This window comes from Scyliorhinus torazame, chromosome 1 (assembly GCF_047496885.1).
Source record: "Scyliorhinus torazame isolate Kashiwa2021f chromosome 1, sScyTor2.1, whole genome shotgun sequence".
NCBI classification, from domain to species: Eukaryota; Metazoa; Chordata; class Chondrichthyes; order Carcharhiniformes; family Scyliorhinidae; genus Scyliorhinus; species Scyliorhinus torazame.
In genome coordinates this window covers 375499753-375514945 of record NC_092707.1, presented here as the reverse complement: position 1 = coordinate 375514945, position 15193 = coordinate 375499753, and the positions used below count along the sequence as shown (strand labels likewise).

The window sequence follows — 15193 nt, the reverse complement described above, 5'->3', positions numbered from 1 at the left end:
GCTCAAAGCTGGTGGGCTTCTAGAGGTCTCTTTTCGAAACTATATCGGCAATCCTAGGCATTGGGTTGGAGCCTTGTCCACTGGTGGTGATATTTGAATTTCGTAGAATTTACAGTGCAGAAGGAGGCCATTCGGCCCATCGAGTCTGCACAGGCTCTTGGAAAGAGCACCCTACCCAAGGTCCACACCTCCACCCTATCCCCATAACCCAGTAACCCCACCCAACACTAAGGGCAAATTTGGATACTAAGGGCAATTTATCATGGCCAATCCACCTAACCTACACATCTTTGGACTGTGGGAGGAAACCGGTGCACCCAGAGGAAACCCATGCACACACAGGGAGGATGTGCAGACACCACACAGACAGTGACCCAAGCCGGAATCGAACCTGGGACCCTTGAGCTGTGAAGCAATTGTGCTATCCACAATGCTACCGTGGGGTATCGTATGTGCCAGAGCTCAGGATGGGGGCGGGGGCAGATGTTCTGACCTTTGCCTCGCTGGTGACAAGGAGGCGGGATCCTCTTGGGCTGGAGGTCGACTACACCGGCAAGTGCCTTGGCATGGCTGCGTGACTTGACAGAATTTTTGCACCTCAAGAAGGTCAAATTTACTGTGAGAGGGTTGGTGGAAAAGTTTTACCGTAGCTGGCGACAGCTTATCATGTACTTTAAAGAGTTGGTCACTGTTAGCTGTTGGGGAGGATAGGGCGGGTGGGGGGTGTTGGTGGTGAGGTTATATTGTCGTAAGGGGAAGTGGGGGCTTCTTACTGTTTAGCTGTTATTCTGTGTTATGTATGCTTTGTATAAAAATTGTTAAAAATTATAATCAAAATATTTTCAAAAAACAAAGAACACGAGCTTCCTTACTTCCAGCCTGCCGACTTGACCAAGAGCTCCCTCAGCGGGGTATAGCTCGATCGGCTAAGACTCTCAACCGAGACAAAGAACAGGAACACATGGAACCAGAGGTTGGAAGGCAACCCCAACCCCAAGCTTCGAAGATCAGATTAAATATACTCCATCAAATTTGAACTGCCCGCCTTCCAGATTGAGACTCCTGAAACATGGCAGCTGGTTCTCAAAACTGGCTGGGAACCCCCTCCATCATCTCACTGGAGACACCAGGCTCAGCAGGGCTCCTACCAGCTCCCACTCAACCTCATCCGAGGAAGTCAATCATGCGGAGGCAGGGCTTCCAGCAGAGACAATTCTCTCTCAGCCACGAGAACCTACTTATGTGCAGCCATTGCATCTATAAAGACAGCTCGCACCTCCTGTAACTGGGCTTTCACATCCCGCACCGTGAAGCCAAGCCATTCAGATCGAGTAACTTAATCGCCAACATGCCATCATCCGCTGGTGAACATAGTACCGTCAGGGTGGGAATCCTCCTAAAACTATCTGTGCCATCAGAGACAGGGTCCCACCCCAACTCCGTCCAGCTGCCATGAATCAACAAGGATTAAACTCTTTCACCCTGAAGCTGAAACATTCTTGGTGCGTTACACTAACAATACAGACCAAGAAAAGACCAAAACAAAGATGTGCCCAAGGATAAAAGTGAAGATTGAAAGGTGAGCAAAGCCAGAGCTTGCGAATACACAGCAGCTCGTGTACTCACATCATGTGATCCCCCACTCTTACCTGATTTAATCCGCTCCACCACCAAACCTGCCACAGGGGAGGCATTAAATCCCATCCAAATGTTCGAATCCCACCATGGTGAGTTGTGAAATTGAATTCAATTAAATCTGATAATGAGTAGAAATCTGCTAATGAGGGAGGTTGGTGACTGGAACTGATAGAAAATCAGCCCTTTGAGAACCAGTGGAGGAACTTGCATTCATACAGTGCCTTTAACGTAGTAAAACTCCCCATAAGGCTAGCTCTCGCGCAAAATCAGGACCGCCCAAGATTCACTAAATTCACTGTTAATGTGCACTAAACAACTGGAGCACTGTTCAGATAGTTCAGCCACATGGTGATTGACATGGGTTCTGTGACCATGGTGAAATTAGTGCTAGGTTGGAATGTGTGGTCCTTGCTTACTGTGGTTGGTTAATTTGGGCTCGGCAAGATGTGTTGGATGTAAATCTCTCTGAGTTCCGTGTCCAATGATACAGCAAACTGACATCTTCAACACACCATGTGCCAGATGTTACATTTTAGCCCCATTGAGGTCATTGACTGTTAGAACAGTCAGCACACAAAAGACCAGGTGGTAATCGGAAAATTGGAAGCCAGAAGGATTTAGCTGCTGCAGTGCAGTGTAGATGAGTACACTTACCAAGGTAGATTGCAGGAAGCTGATGCCGTGCTAGATGACACAACACTTGCTGGAAGCAGAGTCCATGGAGATGAAAGTGCTTGGCAGGTTTTCCAATATCTGGTATAACTGGTTGTGAGAGGACAATAGTTTTTCTTTTCACTGCCCCAACATTCACATCTCTATCCTGTTCTGTAGAGCTGGGAGACAGTCTTTTCTGCGGTATTAACTGCCACCAGTATCTGCTGTCCCTCAATTGTGCGCAATGTTTTAGTCCATCTAAAGCGCTCTACCTCATTGTCTAATCCATGTGACATGCCAGTGCCTGAGCTGATCTCTGGGAGGGACGGGAACATAACTGTACCTTCTTCAGAATGATTTTCCTCCTCAGGGATGCCTTCTTCTTCCTGCTTTCACTTCTGTGAAGGATCTACAGGCAAATATGAAGAGTTAGTTTGGTACTGACAGACTTTATAGCCCCAAGGGACATGCTTTACTATTCCCTCTTGCAGCAGTGATCGGCTGAAACCAGCCAGAGGAAATCCAGCTTCCCTTTAAGAGATGAATTTCCACTTTGAATAAGTCTCTGGTTGCCAACAGGAAAATTATGGGCACGATTCTCCGCTCCCACGACTAAGTGCCCACGCCGTCGTGAACGGCGCCGAGGTTCACGACGGCGCGAAACAGCCCCGATCTCGACCGATTCAGGGGCTGAAAATGGGCTAGGATTGGGGCCGCAAGAAACTCGGGGGGCGTGACGGTAAAGCAGCGTCGTCAGCGTGCGCCGGGCATTGGCGCCGCATAAAAGCGGCGCCGCATCATCCGCCGCCTAACTGGCGTCACCCGCGCATGCGTGGTTGCCGTCCACCCCGAGGCCGCCCCGCAAGAAGATGTCTGATGGATCTTGCGGGTGTGGAGGAAAGGAGGTCCTCCTTCATAGAGGCCGGCCCGCCGATCGGTGGGCACCGATCGCGGGTCAGACCCCTTTTGAATGCAACCCCGGTGAAAGAACCCCCCTCGCCCGCCCACAGGCTGCCCCCCCCCCCCCCCAGCATTCCCGCGCTGTTCCCGCCGGCAGCGACCAGGTGAGGATGGTGCCAGCGGGAAGCCGTCGCTTTGGGCAGGCCGCTCGGCCCATCCGGGCCGGAGAATAGCGGGTGTAGCGGAGAATCGCCATTTTGGGTGTCCCGGGCGATTCTCCGGCCTGCGCCGCGCAGAATTCGACGGGGCCGTTCCCACCGCTTGGGTGCATCGCGGGAGGGCGTCGGACCGGCGTCGTGGGGAAAAATGGCGCACCAGGCGATTCTCCAAACCGGCGCGGGAGCGGAGAATCGCGCCCTATGACTTTCTGTTTCTCATGCCACTGGTTGTGAAAATGAAGGTTTAATTTAACTGAGGCCCAGTAGTTTAAAATAGACTTGGGTCAAAAATTAGGCCAGGGAGCGTGTTTTCTATTGCCTTTGCATTTTGACTACTGGATATTGTAATATGGTTTATTATGTTTCAAACTGTCTCCTTGAATTCAAGGTAAACTGGAATAATTTGCAGTGGGGTGGGGGTGGGGGCAAGCTAATTCCTCCAGGAGATGATTTGACCTGGTTACCATGGGACAGCTTGAAATTTGTTGAAAGTAAGATATAGATTTTGACACCTGGACACAAAAAAGAAGGCAGAGGTTCTTACTGCTTACAGACTGGAACCCTCTGCTGTCACTGGTGGTGAGCTTGGAGGTGGGGAGGGCTTGTAATTCGTTGGGATGATGATGTACTTGAACCCCCCTGCCTTTGTGACTCTACCTGAATTGGCTTTTGGGTGGAAAGGCCCATGGTCGATGTTCCTGTCCTGTTGAGGCCCTTTAAGCAGACAATTAATGACTATTATGAGTCCTGCTGATGTTCAATGCGAGAGAATCCCAAATCCCAGAAGGTAAATTTAGAACGCCGGTTCTTTTTTATTATTTACTTTTACAATTTGGAAGGAATGTGAGAAAAGAGATGAAACCCAGTGAGGAAAGGGTCAGTCATGTTGTAAATGATTCAAATAACAGAATGTTTATTAAACTTGAAAACACATAAGAAAGGCAACTGTTATAACCTGCCTACTTACCTTTGGCTGGGGACTAATGACAATCCCACAATCCTGTGGGAGTATGAGCTTCCCCAATGAGGGGGGCGGAGAAACCATTAGTAAACTCCTAGTATAAATAAAGCTGGCCAGTTTGGAACCAGCAGGAAGGAGTGAGCAGCAAGGGGAGTTGCTGCTGCTGTTATATATATATATATATATATATATATATATGTGTGTTATTGTAAATAAATGTTATTACTTTGTATCCTTAAAACCCGTGCTGGATTCTTCATGGCCCTCACAAAACTGGCGACGAAGGTGGGATGTGAATAGCTGTCTACACTGCTGAAGCCACCTCCCTGGATTTTTGTTGGATACAGGTTGGAAGTTGTTTCCTATTATACCATGCCTCTGTACGGACATTTGGATGTGTTTGATGCTGCGCTGGAAAGCTGGAACCAGTACACACAACGGATGCGTTACTATTTCCGGGCAAACAATATCACCGAAAACGAGCGGCAGGTGGTCATATTGCTCACTGCCTGCGGCCCGCAAACGTTTGGGGTCATTAGGAGCCTTACGTACCCAGCTGCGCCGGACACCAAAACGTTTGATGAACTTGTGAATATAGTGGGGCAACATTTTAACCCAACCCCGTCCATGATAGTCCAGCGTTACTGGTTTAATACCGCTGAGAGGACCCCTGGAGAATCCCTTGCCGATATTCTATCCAGGCCATGCAGGATTGCGGAGTACTGTGACTATGGTGAGACCTTGTCAGAAATATTACGCGACCGTTTGGTTTGCTGTATTAACCAGAGAAAGTTGTTAGCTGAGCCAACATTGACTTTTCAACAGGCCATTCAAATAGTATTGTCCCGAGAGAGCGCAGAACGAGGAGTGCAGGAGCTACAGGGAATGGAAGTGCATGCCTTGGGGTGCAACCCCTTCCGTCCGAAAACATCCACCTGCACTCCTGCGGTACCTTGGGTGAGGCAACGTCCGGACCGACGCCAGTGGCCGTCGGACATTCCTCCCCGAAGGGAGCCTTCTCCAGAACCAATGGATGAGGAGCCATGTCCGTGTCAGACTTATAGGCGCTGACCCCGTCGCGGACGGCAGTCCTGGGGGCGCCAGAGGCGCCGTCGTTCCGACTGAAACTGGGACCAGCTCAGGGGCCGTAACTGGGACCAGCCCAGGGGCCGTACCTTCCATGTGGATGAACCTGCGGCGACTACTCCTGAGGGCGTGGAGACGGAGGACGACTGCCTGCAGTTGCATTGTGTGGCAACTCCCCGTGTGGCCCCCATTAAGGTGACAGTACGGGTCAATGGCCACCCGCTTGAGATGGAGTTGGACACTGGCGCAGCGGTCTCCGTGATCGCCCAGAGGACATTCGACCGCATCAAGCAGGGTATACAGACTCTTACATTAACCGACTCACAGGCCAGGTTGGCCACCTACACGGGGGAACCACTGGACATTGCAGGAACTACAATGAACCCTGTTGTTTCTGGACGGCAGGAGGGACGTTTCCCACTTATCGTGGTGCGCGGCCATGGGCCCAGCCTGTTGGGTCGGGACTGGTTGCGCCATTTGCGGTTGCAATGGCAGCACATCCTCCAAACAGTTTCTGAAGGGTTGACTGAGGTGCTAGGACGATACCCAGATGTATTCCAGCCTGGTTTGGGGAAAATAAAAGGGGCCGTAGCCCGTATCCAAGTCGAACCAGGAGTCAAGCCGCGCTATTTCCGGGCGCGCCCAGTGCCTTACGCCTTGCTCGAGAAGGTAGAACTCGTTTGGAGAGTTTGGGTATTATCAGGCCCGTCCGTTTTGCTGACTGGGCAGCACCAATTGTACCTGTAATTAAGCCAGATGCCACAGTTCGCTTGTGTGGTGACTATAAACTTACAGTGAATACGGCTTCCCGACTAGACCGATATCCAATGCCTCGCATAGAGGATCTCTACGCGAAGCTTGTAGGTGGACACTCGTTCACAAAATTAGATATGAGTCACGCCTACCTACAGTTGGAGGTGGACCCTGCCTCCCGACCATATGTAACGATTAATACACACTGGGGCCTGTATGAATATACGCGGTTGCCCTTTGGAGTATCCTCCCTCCGCCTGCGCAATTTTTCAACGCGTTATGGAGGGCATTTTGAGAGGTTTACCACGTGTTGCTGTCTACTTAGATGACGTTTTGATTACAGGGACTTCGGAGCAGGAACATTTGGAAAATCTGGAGGCTGTCCTTAGACGCCTTTCGGAGGCTGGAGTCCGTTTACGTTGCACAAAGTGCGTATTTCAGGCAAAGGAAGTAGTCTACCTAGGTTATCGGATGGACCGCGAAGGTTTGCACCCCGTCGCAGAGAAGGTGCGTGCAATTCAACAGGCCACCGCCCCGACTGATACTTCGCATCTTTGTTCTTTTCTCGGTCTCGTAAACTATTACGGGAAGTTCCTCCCCAATCTGGCAACTACGCTGGCCCCTTTGCACCTTCTGCTAAAGAAAACCCACACCTGGGTTTGGGGTCAGCCGCAAGAAACCGCTTTCCGGCGGGTAAAGCAACAATTGTCGTCGTCTGGGTTACTAACCCACTATGATCCTGGAAAACCTTTGCTCGTCACATGTGATGCATCCCCGTATGATATTGGGGCCGTCCTGTCCCACAAGATGGAAAACGGGGCCGAGCGACCGATAGCTTTCGCCTCCCGCACATTGACTGCAGCAGAGAAAAATACGCGCAGATCGAGAAGGAGGGCGTGGCAGTGGTTTTTGCGGTGAAACGCTTCCACCAGTACGTGTACGGCCGCCATTTCACTATCGTGACTGATCATAAGCCTCTGCTGAGACCTTTCAGAGAGGATAAGCCAATACCGCCCATTGCTTCTGCACGGATCCAGTGCTGGGCTTTGTTGCTTGCTGCATACGAGTATTCTCTGGAGCACAAACCAGGTACGCAGATAGCAAATGCCGACGCACTGAGCTGATTGCCTTTATCAACCGGCCCCATGTCGACCCCCACGACCGGTGAGGTGGTTGCAACCCTAAATGTTATGGACACCTTGCCTGTCACGGCATCACAGATCCGTGAGTGGACCCAGACGGAGCACATAGTCCTGTATGGTGGGCAGCATAGACAGCTCCCAGGCGAGTTGCAGGCATTTTCCTCCAAGCTGTCAGAATTCAGCGTGGAAGATGGCATCCTCTTGTGGGGGACGCGTGTGTTTGTCCCGGAAAAAGGACAGGAGCTGATACTAACAGACCTGCACAATGGGCATCCAGGTGTGACCAAAATTAAAATGTTGGCCCGAAGTTATGTCTGGTGGCCAGGCCTCGACACCGACATTGAGAAGGTGGCCCAAAACTGCTCCAGTAGCCAGGAGCATCAGAAGCTTCCGCCGGCCGCGCCTCTACATCACTGGGAATCCTTGCTACCCTTCCTAAACAAGGGAACAACATTGGCTATTCAACACTGGAATCACTGACTCCGAGATGGAGACACAGGATGCATCAGAGGGGGAATCCTCGGGTCCACGGTCCGTGGGTGTACAACCGTTGCACCATTCATCACGGAAGCGCCGGTCTCCATCTCGCTACACGCCGCCTGATCCAGCGCCGCGTGCAAATGGTGTCCGGCCTGCGGCAAAACGAGTCCGACGCCCTCCTTCGCCAGGGTCTTCGGTGGATTCCTTGGACTTTGGGGGGGGAGGGATGTTATAACCTGCCTACTTACCATTGGCTGGGGACTAATGACAATCCCACAATCCTGTGGGAGTATGAGCTTCCCCAATGAGGGGGGTGGAGAAACCATTAGTAAACTTCATGTATAAATAAAGCTGGCCAGTTTGGAAACAGCAGGAAGGAGTGCTGCTGTTATATATATATGTTATTGTAAATAAATGTTATTACTTTGTATCCTTAAAACTCGAGCTGGATTCTTCATGGCCCTCACAAAAGCAACAGTAAAAAGCAACATTTAAAATTAACTGCAATAATGATTATCTAGTCAGTGTGCTTAAAATAACCCCATTCCCACCTGAATCTATTTAATTTCCTAAACTCTGAGAATACATCTTCCCTAAAACACCATCTCATAGCTTTTCATAGAATCATAGACTTTACACCAAGTCTACACTGGCCCTTGGAAAGAGCACCCCACCCAAGTCCATACCTCCACCCTATCCCCGTAACCCACTAACCCCACCAAATCTTTTTTTGGGACACTAATGGCAATTTAGCATGGTCAATCCTAACCTGCACATCTTTAGACTGTGGGAGGAAACCGGAGCACCCAGAGGAAACGTACGCAGACACGGGGAGAATGTGCTGACTCCGCACAGACAGTGACCCAAGCCGGGAATTGAATCTGGGATCCTGGAGCTGTGAAGCAACTGTACTAACCACTGTGCTACCGTGCCGTTTTAGTACTATGAGCCAAATACAGCAAATAATTTTCACACAAGCCCTGAGCTTCCTTTTGTGAATCTTTCTTCTGGAGAAGGGTATGTAGATAGCCCAGGTCACATTGAGATCCAAAAAGACGAGGTGTTGGGTGTCTTGAAAAATATTAAGGTGGATAAGTCCCCAGGGGCTGAGGCCTTGACAGAAATCTTTGGATCCTCACTGTCTTCGGGTGATGTCCCGGAGGACTGGAGAATAGCCAATGTTGTTCCCTTGTTTCGGAAGGGTAGCAAGGATAATCCAGGGAACTACAGGGCGGTGAGCCTTACATCAGTGGTAGGGAAATTACTGGAGATAATTCTTTGTGACAGGATCTACTCCCATTTGGAAGCAAGTGGCAGTATTAGCGAGAGGCAGCACTGTTTTGTGAAGGAGAGGTTGTGTCTCACTAACTTGATCGAGTTTTTCGAGGAGGTCAGAAACATGATTGATGCAGGTAGGGCAGTGGATGTTGTCCATATGGACTTCAGTAAGGCCTTTGACAAGGTCCCTCATGCCAGACTGGTACAAAGGGTGAAGTCACACGGGATCAGAGATGAGCTGGCAAGATGGATACAGAATTGGCTAGGTCATGGTTGGCAGAGAGTAGCAATGGAAGGGTGCCTTTCTAATTGGAGGGCTGTGACCAGTGGTGTTCCACAGGGATCAGTGCTGGGACCTTTGCTCTTTGTAGTATATATAAATGATTTGGAGGAAAATGTAACTGGTCTGATTAGTAAGTTTGCAGACGACACAAAGGTTGGTGGAATTGCGGATAGCGATGAGGACTGTCAGAGGATACAGCAGGATTTAGATCGTTTGAAGACTTGGACGGAGAGATGGCAGATGGAGTTTAATCCGGACAAATGTGAGGTAATGCATTTTGGAAGATCTAATGCAGGTACGGAATATACAGTGGATGATAGAACCCTCAAGTGTATTGACAGTCAGAGTGATCTAGATGTACAGATCAACAGGTCAGTGCAAGGGGCAACACAGGTGGAAAAGGTAGTCAAGAAGGCTTACGGCATGCTTGTCTTCATTGGCCGGGGCATTGAATATAAAAATTGGCATGTCATGTTGCAGCTGTATAGAACCTTAGTTAGGCCACACTTGGAGTATAGTGTTCAATTCTGGTCGCCACACTACCAGAAGGATGTGGAGGCTTTAGAGAGGGTGCAGAAGAGATTTACCAGGATATTGCCTGGTATGGAGGGCATTAGTTATGAGGAGAGGTTGAATAAACTTGTTTTTTCTCACTGGAATGAAGGAGGTTGAGGGGTGACCTGATAGAGTTCTACAACATTATGAGGGGCATAATCATAGTCAGAGACTTTTTCCCAGGGTAGAGGGGTCAATTACTAGGAGGTCTAGGTTTAAGGTGCGAGGGGCAAGGTTTAGAGGAGATGTACGAGGCAAGTATTTTACACAGAAGGTAGTGGGTGGCTGGAACTCGCTACCGGAGGAGGTGGTGGAAGCAGGGACGATAGTGACATTTAAGGGGCATCTTGACAATACATGAATAGGATGGGAATAGAGCGATATGGACCCCAGAAGTGTAGAATATTTTAGTTTAGACAGGCAGCATGGTCGGCGCAGGCTTGGAGGGCCGAAGGGCCTGTTCCTGTGCTGTACTTTTCTTTGTTCTTTGTTAGTGTGAAATCTCTGGGATCTGATATAGATATACTTCATCGGCTTTCTTTTTTACACAATAGCTTGATTCTTTCTGAGAGAGCTCTGCTTTGCAATTGGGTGTGGTTATGATTTAGGTCACTAGACTGCCAGTCTCCACTTTGCTTAACCAAGTATCTGTTTCACCCTGCTGATAGACTAATCTGCATCTCATGTCCTCAATGCAGCTAACCCCTAACTCATTTTTTAAAGTCAATTCTTTACTTTTCATTACCTTTCAACTTCCTAACAATGAGTAGTTAAGGGCCTCACCCTGCTGTCACTTGAATTAATCCAGCTGTAGGTTATGGGCCTGCTGAGAATATGCCTCAATTGATGAACATGAGTGGGGTTTTCAGTTACTTTCAGGAGTTGATTGGGAATACCTTTTCTGTCGTATAATGTATCAGCTGCCAACAAAGTAATGTTTAGTCGATGTTGTTTTCCTATTTGATGATCACAGTAAAAATCTTAAAATGTGAAATCTTGTCGTGTGATGCTTTGAGTTTGTTGCTGGGAAGTTTTATAATTTATTGGTCTCTCGGGGACTGTAACATCCACAAACCCCCACAATGTCTGAAACCAGCTCTGGGTTAAGATCAACCTCAGCGCTACCGTGCACAATGCTAAGTTTACAATATTGATACCAGGGATATTTCACCTGGTGCAAGCACTGATCTGTCATTAGCCACTTGAACATGCATTGTGACTGAAAATGAGTCCTCAATTTTCAAAATGGAAATTCTCTTTTAAAAGAAGAAACTACACGCCAGAGGCAGAAACTTGGCAGATGATAGATTAACAATGCTCTGCGTTTTGAGAAAAACATTCCAATGCTAAGTGGATATCTAAAAGAGATATTGGTCGAAAAGCAATGCACAGTGACCGGATAAGGCTGGTGACTGAAGTGGGAAAGATGCCTGCAGGTTTCTTTTCAATGAGCCAGTAAATGAGTAAAGAGTTATTTTTGAAATTGACAGCATAGTCATGTAGCGAAGTCCAGCTGTCCTTTTGAGGACAAGAGAATTGGTGCAGTAGTCTGATATTCCTTATCCAGCAAGAAGCTTTCTTTTTAGCACATTTACTAAAGCTGCATTGATTTGCCGTTGACTTGGTTAGATATAATCTGATGTGATTTAAATCTCAGTTTCCTGAAACTTTTCAATCAAAGAACACTATCCCGTTTTAACAAGAATGAGAAACCAAACAGAAGGTCAGCTATCCTTCTTAGTGGTTTAGTGGTCTTGAAACATTGTGAAGAGACTTGTTCATTTTCATTGCATGTATGACTCTGACTTTTTTGCGCCCAATAAGTATTAAATACCCAGCGCAAGCTTCAAATCAATGCAACTAATTTATTTTGTCTGATTTATAGTACAAGAATGTTGGCAATTCACTTAGCATTTCCCTGGATGTTTATGAGACTCCACCTATCATTCATTCCAGGCAATTCTCCAGTGGGAGCAATAAATATATGGCAGGGGGCAGGGCGACATCGGTCAGGAGTTGCCCCTGGGTGCAGGAGCAGTGGACCTGTGCTTGCGGGTAGATCACCGGATATGTGTGTTCCCATAACAGGACCAGTTACACTGCAGTTGCCCATCAGTCCCACCACACAGATCCAGGACAGAGCCCTGTTCTGGCTGTCTGCGGGTGGTCACTTGTACCCCCTCTAACTCTGAGCAGCATATGACTGTATAGCTGAAGGCTATTGCTGATAAGGAGTTGCCTTTGTTAGGTATGCGAGCACTACACAGCTCCTGAGTGCATTCCCATGGGTACACCTGCCATAACTCAGACAATGTTTCCTGCACCGTATTCCAATCTAACTGTGAGGCCTGGACACTTTGCCCAAACCCTGGAGGTGTCAACACCATAGAGTCAACAGTCAAACACAAACAGGCTGGGGCATGGTACTGCGAATCACCCCGCAAACAGAGGGTGAGTGTATGCATTGGGGGGGGGGGGGGGGTGTCAAGGTGGTAGCAGGCGGGACGGGTACCAGGGGGCTAGTGTCAACTTACCCTTGCGGCCCGTTGGTGGTCGTTGAGTGAGTTTTTTCCTGCAATCCAGATGGTCTTCCTGGTCAGGCTGCCTGCACTGATGACCGCTGCCACTGCTGTCCAGGCAGCATTGCGGCCCAGTTGCTGGTCCTCTGGCCCCCTGAGGGGAAAAGTATATCCCGTTTCATGTCCACGGCGTCCATCAGCTTGGCCAAATCGGCACCCCCAAAGCGTGGAACTGTTCTACGCGGTGGCATGGTTGTGTGGTGGCTGGTGTGTTCGGAGCATCTATTATGTGCTGCTCCCCCTTGTTAACGGGAGGCTGTCGAGCGAGGGTCCAGGTGAATCTGCTGGCGGAACAGCCAATGCCAGCGAGAAGCGGATCATTTGCGGCCCTAATTAAAACTAGATATGGGCCAGGGTCTTGCCAACATGGCTGACGTGGGCCTCGCAGTAATCCTCACACGATATGGCACTTAAAAATTTCCCCGTTAGATCGCACACCCTGAGTGAACTTTAACACATCACCACCACACATCCTGGGGCCTGAAGATATTTTATCGTATTCTGGTGAATAGTGTGCAGCAAAATTGCCATCAATTCATTCTTAGTATTTAACAGGAATCCAAAATAATCTTTTCGATAGGCAAGTAGATAGGTGAGTGGACACTTTTACAAAGTTTATGAGCAAAATTTTGGATAGATATTGGGAAATATTTCTTTAAATAAGAATGGCTATGTTTCTCTGTTATTCCTGTGGACGTCAGGCACTAATTTCAATGGACCTCCGTTGGAGCAGTTGCAAGCTTTATTGGTGAACAGATGTGCCAGATTGTGCTCACGAATGAAGTTTTCAGGCTGGATTTGCGAGGCTTGAGCCTCTTCCCACCCACAGAAGGCCATCAATGTAAGGTGGGTGGTGTGGAAGTATCTTTGAACAGGACCCAGTGTGGTGTCTCAATGGACACAACCCATTGATAACTGTTGAACGTTGGGCTGCAAGTGCAGGCAGGGCTTGAGACTTGGACCCCACCCCCATAGATCAGGGAGGAGCTCAATTTTTTAATAGCTGCCCTGTGGCACAGGGGCTAACATTTTGCGTGGATTTGGGGGGCAACTTGGCATCGTACAGTACAGGATTGTTTTACTCATTATCTTCGCCTTGCTGGCAGGAATGCACTCTACTTGCCAAAGGCCTGGTGTTCCTGGTCCATGATTAAATTAAATTCCAGAGCAGGCCATGCAAATGCAGACAGCGTCTTTACTGGAGTTTGCAAGAATCTGGGAAAATGGAATTTCTGGTATTCGAGGACGATGAGAGCAAATGAACTGAAGGGCCTTTTTCATTTCAAATGATCCAGTGATCTACTCAACTCCTGCATATATTACAACACACTTCCTACTTGTGCATTTCCAGTAGGATTATACATCCTTAATCAGTAATTTTCTGATCTGCCCCTGCTCCTAATTTGTACATTTGTGTGGTCATTAAAATGAATGGGCAGAAATGTAATAGTGGAAAATTGACCCTGTTGAATTCAGGTTTCTAATGATCTAACACCATTGTCGAAAGTAAGTGTTCATTTTACAGCTGATCATCCAAAAACCTATTGCGTATTTGCAGTAGCTACAAATTGGGACATTTCCTCAGTTCGCTCTTTGTAGAACAGAAGGAAAGTTTAAACCTTTGAAAAATGCTTCTTTCTAATAAATCTCCTTTTCCAAAAAGGTTTTCAGGAAATCTGTTATAGACAGATTGTAGTTTTGGATACAGAGTCAGCACAAGCGATTGGACATGAAAGTTTTAACTCTGGCATGAACAGCCCTCTGGAATTGCCTTCAGAATTAAAAGATTCAACAATAAGAATACATTAAATAAATTCACTCTGGGTGATTTTGCTTAACTGGAGTAAGTTTTTAGTTATTACAGTTAAAGTGAATGCCAGTGGACGTGATCTATTTGGATTTCTAGAAGGCCTTTGACAAGATGCCATACAGGAGGCTGCTCAATAAGTTAAGAGCCCATGGTGTTAGGGGCAAGGTTCTCATATAGATAGAGATGGGCTGATTGGCAGAAGGCAGAGAGTGAGGATAAAGGGACCTTTTTCAAGATGGCAGGTGACTAGTGGTGTTCCGCAGAGGTCAGTGTTGGTACCACAACTATTCACTATATACATTAACAATCTGGAAAAGGAACTAAGGGCATTTGAGATGATACCAAGGTATGTAGAGGGACAGCTGGTGTTGAGGAAGTGGGGAGGCTGCAGAAGGACTTGGGCAGGCTAGGAGAGTGGGCAAAGAAGTGGCCGATGGAGTACAATGTGGAAAAATGCGAGTTATGCACTTTGTTAGGAAGAATAGAGGCACAGACTATTTTCTAAATGGGGAAAGGCTTCAGGAACCTGAAGCACAAAGAGACTTAGGATCCCTCATTCAGGATTCTCTTAAGGTTAGCATACAGGTTTAATTGGCAGTTAGGAAGACATATGCACTTTTAGCATTCATCTCGAGAGGGCTAGAATACAAGAGCAGGGGTGTACTTCTGAGGCTGCATAAGGCTCTGTCTGGTCAGACCCCATTTGGAATATTGTGAGCAGTCTTGGGCTCCGTATCTAAGGAAGGATATGTTGATCTTGGAGGGGATCAGAGGACGTTTGCAAGAATGATTTTGGGAATAAAGAGCTTGTCACATGAGGAACGGTTGAGGACTCTGGGTCTGTAATTGATGGACT

The 15193-nt window shown here is 48.1% G+C and overlaps 1 protein-coding gene across 1 annotated transcript in view; it reads left to right on the top strand.

Moving 5' to 3' along the window:
* The window catches only part of ryr2a (ryanodine receptor 2a (cardiac)), a 1117859-nt gene that overhangs the window by 360994 nt on the left and 741672 nt on the right, over nucleotides 1-15193 (top strand). The gene's annotated exons all lie outside the window — the stretch shown is intronic.